The sequence below is a fragment of the Nicotiana attenuata genome, unplaced genomic scaffold (genome assembly GCF_001879085.1).
Source record: "Nicotiana attenuata strain UT unplaced genomic scaffold, NIATTr2, whole genome shotgun sequence".
In the NCBI taxonomy this organism is placed as follows: Eukaryota; Viridiplantae; Streptophyta; class Magnoliopsida; order Solanales; family Solanaceae; genus Nicotiana; species Nicotiana attenuata.
In genome coordinates this window covers 40,765-48,244 of record NW_017672281.1, presented here as the reverse complement: position 1 = coordinate 48,244, position 7,480 = coordinate 40,765, and the positions used below count along the sequence as shown (strand labels likewise).

The window sequence follows — 7,480 nt, the reverse complement described above, 5'->3', positions numbered from 1 at the left end:
ATTTGAATTTTAGTGTTATTATAATTTATTATATATATAAATATTTATTAAAAATAGGTGCTATATTTTGGTTTTAACTGAACTGATACAATAGCCTACCAGAACCGTTGCAATAGGACACAAATGGCGTTCCAGTAGACAATGTAAACCGTTGCAATAGGTCCTATAAACTGTTCCAAAATGATCGATAAACCGTTCTGAATACAAATATAACCGTTCCGATAGCTTAAAGAAACCGTTGTTATAGCCAACATAACTGTAGCAATAGCTTACATAAGTGTTGCTTTACGTAATATGGTAACGGTAAAGAACTGTTGTATAAACAATGTAGTAACGATTTTAAACGTTTCCAATTGAAAAGAATAGCCGTTCCAATAGACCTATGGACACTCCGGCTGATGTAACGGGCTGTAAACCGTTCCAATATCTCTATGGCAACGGTTTGACAGTCTGTACGAACGATTTTTCAAGCGTTACCGTAGATCAATTTTTCAGCCGTGGCTCTATACGGATGATATTAAAATACAGTAGTTTTGAGATGATTATTGCTAGACACCACATTTTTAACTTGCACTTTGTATGATATGAAAGAGTTTTCTGGTTCCTTAATTATCTTCAGCCCAGAATATTATATGAATACGATTTTATTTACAATATATAGACAAATGGCATTGATTAACGTGTAAAACATGCACGAGAGATACGATTTCATGATACACGACACTTCATTTTTGAAAGCAAAAGGAGCTCACAAAATTGGCATTAGACCTTCGCTAAAGGCTATAAATATGCCCCTAATTAGATGAGCAAAGAACTACAAATAAACACAACTTCCCCCACTTCAAGTTTCAAGATAAAGCATTGTCAATGGCTGGAACTAAATTTGCTTTCTTTTTTGCTGCTCTCCTCTTGGCGATTGTTGGTTAGTAGATGCATTCCCCTCTTCCTAGCTCTCTATCTCTTTGTATATCAACTCTCTCCATTTCAATTTATATGGCACAATTTCATTTTTAGTATGTTACAAAAGAAAGACACAATTTTATTACAAAAGTCTTTATTTATTTTTGTTAATCTCCGTGTTAAGTCAAAGAAAACCATATAAAATAGGACGGTTGGAGTGTATGCAGTGGCGAGGCAAAAGCTGCGGATTCGCCTGAACTAAATAACTTTTACTCAAAAAATATATTTTGTGTTAAAAATTCATCAGATATATATGTACAGTTATCAAATTCTGAGCAACTGTAAATTTAAAATTCTGGCTCCGCCTTTGAGTGTGCATGTGTGTGTATATATATCATTTTGTATTAGTGTTTAACTCAATGTTGATTGGATCAATATGCAGTTAATCCATCCATGTTAGCTCGCCGAAGATGAAAGTGAAAGCATTGAGAAACTTACCCTTAGATATGGATATGGAAATGGTTGAAAGAAATCTATTGTTCTCAAGACTAAAAGATGATGGTTGGCTAACTTGTAAGAGACCTTGCAACCAGAATAGTGATTGCTCCGACAGTTGGCTTTGCAATTCATGTGGATATCCTGTCGTCGGGCATAGATATATGCAATGCCTCCTTCCTCCAGAATCCTCAAAGTATGCTCAAGTGATTCCAACTGCATTCATCGCGGGAGGTGAAAACCTGAGAGAATAGCTCTAATAAATAAATAAATAAATAAATAGAATTGCATGTGTTTATGTTGCTTTTGATTTACCTACGTTGAGTGAATAAGTGACGACTAAGATTTTACATGTCCCAATATTGGTCGTTTATTTTCTATCATATATGTATGTGCGTACTTACTATACATATTAATCTTGGTGAATGAAATAAGTTATGCAGTTTGTGTATTCTCCCTCTCTTTTAGTACTATTTCTTTTGCTTCATCATTTTTGATAAACGCTTAGAAAAATCTTATCGTTAAATAATTAGTTGAATGTTAACTCAGTAATAGAGGTGTCATCGTGCTTCTTATAGGAGCAATTATTATATAATTCATCTCGCATTTTTTAAGTAGTTTTGCATGTGGTTATGCAAATACAAAAGAAAAAATTGACATACGATCTTTTCCCATATCCATGTACATTGTAATATTACATTGTTTTGCTCGTATCTATAGCTAAGTTTTGTGATACTTTGTGTCACGACCGGAGCCAGCCGCCACTCGAGCTACTTTGCGAACAGAGACGGATTCAGGATTGTAGTTATGTGGGTTCAATATTTACTATTTTTGGCATTAAACCCATTATATATATTTTTAAAATTATGGGTTCATATCTACTAGTATTTATTTTAATTTTAGTAGACTTCTGAGTTTTGCCCATAAATTTGTACTCCATATGAAAAGTACTGGGTTCAGATCCCGTTGTCCGAAGGCTGCATCAGCCCCTGTTTGCAAACTCTAACTTATTATCATTCTATGAAAGTAATCAGTAGTTTAAATACTAAGATAATCCATACGATACATATAACAGTTATATAAATAGATAAAATCTCATAACACGTCGATAATACGGAGTATGGACTAACCATCTCAGCCAAAATATCTACATGATATTGAAATGAGTTTAAATTTTATGTATTGATAATGTAAAAAATGTTTACCAAATCAAATTATTTATTAGATAATTATTTGGTAAATCTCTTAATTAACATCAATTAGTAATAAATAGTACTTAATCTTGCTATCACATGTCAAAATTTACTGATAGGTAATTATTTGGTGACAGAATCTGCATTCTTGAAAAGTTCTCTAAATTTGTTCACGTGAAGACGCTTCAGATGTTTTTTCCCCTTCTTTCTGCGTATTCCAAAGTTTTTTTTACCTCCTTTTGACTGTTTGTATTTCATCCTTTATGATCAGAGGAACTTTTACGTTATATTGCTTCAAAATTTATCACTTTGGATTTGTTAATATTCTTCAGTTACGTGATAAAAGATGATATTCTCCTTGTGATAATTGGCCTTGAGTTTAGGTTTGAGCTTCGAAGAATAGGAAAAACTCTGGTACGAAACGTTATTCATTTATTGGGTCTTATGAGGCACAAATCTCGGGATGACTCGATAGGCCATTTATAGTTTTACCCTTTATTTTTATGTTTTGAGACCTCGAATAACTCTGTTTAGCCTTTCTCGATTTGTGTGTGCAGTTTTTCCGGAAAGTTTTTATGAAAAAAAATGATGAAAATGTGAAATCGTGCCTTAAAACTCATTTCAGTTGACTACGGTTAACGTTTTATGTAAACGGACTAGGATCAGTGTTTTGACTGTCCAGGTGGATCCACATCGTGATTTGGGACTTGGGCGTACGCCCAGAATAGATTTCGGAAGTCTCTAGCTTGATCTAATGTAATTTATTGAAAACTAGTAATTTAAAAGTTTAAAGAATTTCTAAGTTTGACCGTAGGTTGATTTTGTTGCTACTTGATTTGGATTTCAGTTCCGAAATTTAGTATAGGTTCATTTCAATAATTATGACTTGTCTGCAAAATTTGGTGCAACACGGAGTTGGTTTGACGTAATTCGGACATCAGGTTGTAAAATTTCATGTTCTTGAGTTTCTTTGAAAATTTCAATTGTTTTGGTGTTCGATTCAAGGTATAGGTGTTATTTTGATATTTTAGTCTCGCGAGCAAGTTCGTATTATGTTATACACTTGTGTGCATGTTTGGTTAGGATCCCTAGGGGCTCGGATGAGTTTCAGATAGGCTACGGACCATTTGAACTTAGAGAAATTTTTGGTTTGGCTTCTGCTGTTATCTGGTGTGATCTTCTTCGCGATCGCGAAGAGTAATCTGGGCTGGGGAGGCTTTCCTTCATCGCGAACGCGTAGGGTTGAGTGACCTGGAAAGGGGGGCATCGCTGTTACTCTACGCAAACGCGAGCCCTGGCTCGCGAACGCGGAGTCCTGGGGAAGAAGCGTTTGCGAACGCGTGAGGAACCTCGCGAACGCGTAGGCCCTTCTGGCTGCTGTGCTTCGCGAATGCGTCAGGCCCTTCGTGAACGCGAAAAAGGCCTGACACCCAGTCTATTAAATATCCCAAAGACGGGATTTCACCCATTTTTCAGCATCTTTTCATTAGAGCTCGTCTAGAAGCCATTTTGAAGAGAAATTTAATCACCATTTCATAGGTTAGTGTACTTTAACTCGTTTTTTTCCATTTCTATCAACAGCCCTTGATTTCTAACCTTGATTTATGTTCATTCATTGTAGAAAATTAGGGATTTGGGTAGAGTTGGGGGGTTTAAAACAAATTGAAATTTAGTCCTCAAATTGAGGTCATATTTCGAAACTAATTATATAATTGGGCTCGGGGGTGAATGGGTAATTGGATTTTAGTTCGAATCTCGATTATTCACCAAGAAGGCCCGTGGTTCACTTTTGTTGACTTCTTAGGAAAAGTATAAAGATCTTAACTTTATGTATTGTAATTGATTTCCCTAGCATTGTTTGATATTATTGAGTCGATTTTGGTTAGATTCGATTGGTTTGGAGGCTGATTTTAGAGGAAAGTCCCTTGTTGAGCTCTGATTTGCTTGTGGAGCGAGGTAAGTGTTGGGTCTAACCTTGATTTGAGGGAATATGAACCCTTGAGCTATGTTTTATGTATATTACATGTGTAGCGGCGTATATGCGAGGTGACAAGTGTATATATGCCGTCAAAATAATTGTTTCCATGCTTTTCTCATATTCCATTAATTATTTGATCCCATGTCTTAACTGTTATATACTTTAATTGTGTCACGACCCTAACCCCGAACCCGGTCGTGATGGCGCTTCTCGTGAAGACAAGGCCATACAGTTAAACCCAATTCACCTTTTAAGCAGTTAATCAACACAAAAATAATCTAAACACGATTTAATAGTACTGAAATAGCGGAAATATCGATAACAATGCGGAAAATCCAACCCGACACAGCCCTAACCGGGGTGTCACAAGTCACGAGCATCTATGAGCCACAATACTGTCTACTAAAGTCATAAACTACTACAAATGTTTGTAAGGAAACAGAAATGATAGAGGAGTAGAGACACGGGGCTGCGGACGTCAACAGCTACCTCGTAATCTCCGAAAGGGCCCGCCTGGAACTAGAGGAAATCAGCACTCCGGAGCGGAACCAGCTATGCCTGAATCTGCACACAGGGTGCAGGGAGTAAAGTGAGTATCCAACTCAGTGAGTAACAATTATAAATAATGACTGAAAGCAAGAAAACACGTAAAGCATATGACAGTCTATAATGAAGCAGTAAAATCAATTAATTTCAGTAAAACCAGTAAAAATCAAGAAAATGCTCTTTATACCAGTAAACAGGTAGTTGACAGTTAATTATGATAACGTAAACAAATAGGAATTTGCCCCTCGGGCACAGTAACACCACATCTGCCCCTCGGGCAACATCTCACAACAGTAACAGCCCCTCGGGCTCAATCTCACATCACAATGGGTACCCGCGCTCACTGGGGCTGTGCAGACTCCTGGAGGGGCCCCTTACGGCCCAAGCGCAATAACAAGCCATCTCGTGGCATCAAATCTAGGCCCTCGGCCTCATATCAATCAAGCCACCTCGTGGCGTACATATCTCAGGCTCTCGGCCTCCAATTAGTACCAGTATCTCCTCACAATATAGGCCCTCGCCCTTACTCAGTCAAAAATCATCACAAGCCCCTCGGGCAATAGTAAAACAGTGTTTCTCAGCCCAAACATCATTTATAATATCATTTAAATCTCAAAACTGAGTAAAAACGGTTGAGTAGTAAAACAGTGGAATTTAACATGACTGAGTTCAAATAGTAAGTCAAAACACTGAGGAAATATCAAATAAAAGCCCGAAGGGTTCAAGTAGTTGGCACGAAGCCCAAATATGGTATTCAGCCCAATAAATGATGATGACAAATAGTTTTCAATCAAATACGCGATAAAATCATCAATCGGGACGTACCAAGTCCAAATCCCTAATAGTACACGGCCCCACGCTCGTCATCGAGCGTGTGCCTCACCTCCATATAGTACTACGATGCACAATCCGGGGTTTCAAATCCTCAGAACATTATTTACAATCATTACTCACCTCGAACCGGCTAAATCTCTAGCTCGCGACGCCTTTGACCCTCAAATCAGCCTCCACGCGCGTCAAATCTATCCAAAATCAGAACGAGGACGTCAAAATATGCTAAGGGAACAAAGCCCAAGCGAAAACAATCGAAAAATACCAAAAATCCCGAAATTAGCAAAACCCGAGCCCCGGGCCCTCTTCTCGAAACTCACAAATTTTTACACCAATAGGTTCCTTATCTCCCCACGAATTCATACATATCAAGAACACAAAAATCGGAGTCCAAATCACCCCTCAAATCCCTATTTAGAAGTCTCTTAAACTCAAGCCCTAATCCTCAATTTTTGCCTTTAAATTCCTTTAATTACAGCCCTAAATCCATGAAAATCTACCATAGAATTGTGTTTTAGGTCCAAAATTCCTTACCTTAACGAAGTCTCTTGATTTCTCTCTTCAGAATCGCCCCAAAAGCTCCAAGGTCGAAGGCAACAATGGTGAAATAACCCAAAATCGCGAAATGAAATAACATATATGGTCTGCCCAGGCCTTTCCGCATCTGCGGTCCAAAACCCGCTTCTGCGGTACCGCATATGCGGTCAACCCATCCGCTTATGCGGAATTTATTAAAGCCGGCCTCTGCCGCATCTACGATCCATCTACGGCATTTGCGGTTCCGCAGATGGGACTCCCGCAACCGCATTTGCGGATTCGTGACAATCCCCTCCAGAACCGCTTCTGCGGCCTCTCCCTCGCACATGCGGCGCCGCACCTGCGGCCCCCAAACTGCAGGTGCGAAAACACCAGAAGCAGCAAATTTTCTGCAATCTCTCAAGTCTCAAATCTTCCCGTTAACCATCCGAATTCACCATGAGGCCACCGGGACCTCAAAGGCACCAACACAACCTAAAACCTTATTCAAACTTGTTCCAATCATCAAAACACCTCAAACAACATCAAATCACCCAAAACACATCGGATTCAAGCCTAAGTTTCTAAAATCTTCCAAAATACGCTTTTGATCAAAAACCCAACCAAACCACGTGCGAATGACCTGAAATTTTGCACACACATCCTAAATCACATAACGAAGCTACTGCAACTCTCGGAATTCCATTCCGACCCTTATATCAAAATCTCGCCTACCCAACGGAAATCGCCAAAATATCAACTTCGCCAATTCAAGCCTAAATCTACTTCGGACCTCCAAAACCCATTCCGATCACATTTCTAAGTCATAAATCACCTCCCGAAGCTAACCGAACCATCGGAACTCACATCCGAGCCCTCTAACACATAAGTCAACATCGGGTTGGCTTTTCCAACTTAAGCCTTCTTAAAAGAGATTAAGCGTCTCAAACTTCACCAAAACCAATCCGAATCCAATCCGACCAACCCGATACCTCAAAACACGGATAACCAAGGCATAAAG

General features: G+C 38.7%; 1 long non-coding RNA gene across 1 annotated transcript; it reads left to right on the top strand.

The window, feature by feature from the left end:
* Nucleotides 1-804: 804 nt before the first annotated feature.
* LOC109212590 lies at nt 805-1,846 on the top strand. The gene is made up of 2 exons (XR_002065890.1): nt 805-922; nt 1,343-1,846. It is a non-coding gene; the product is annotated as an uncharacterized LOC109212590 (long non-coding RNA).
* The last annotated feature ends 5,634 nt before the right edge of the window (nt 1,847-7,480 follow it).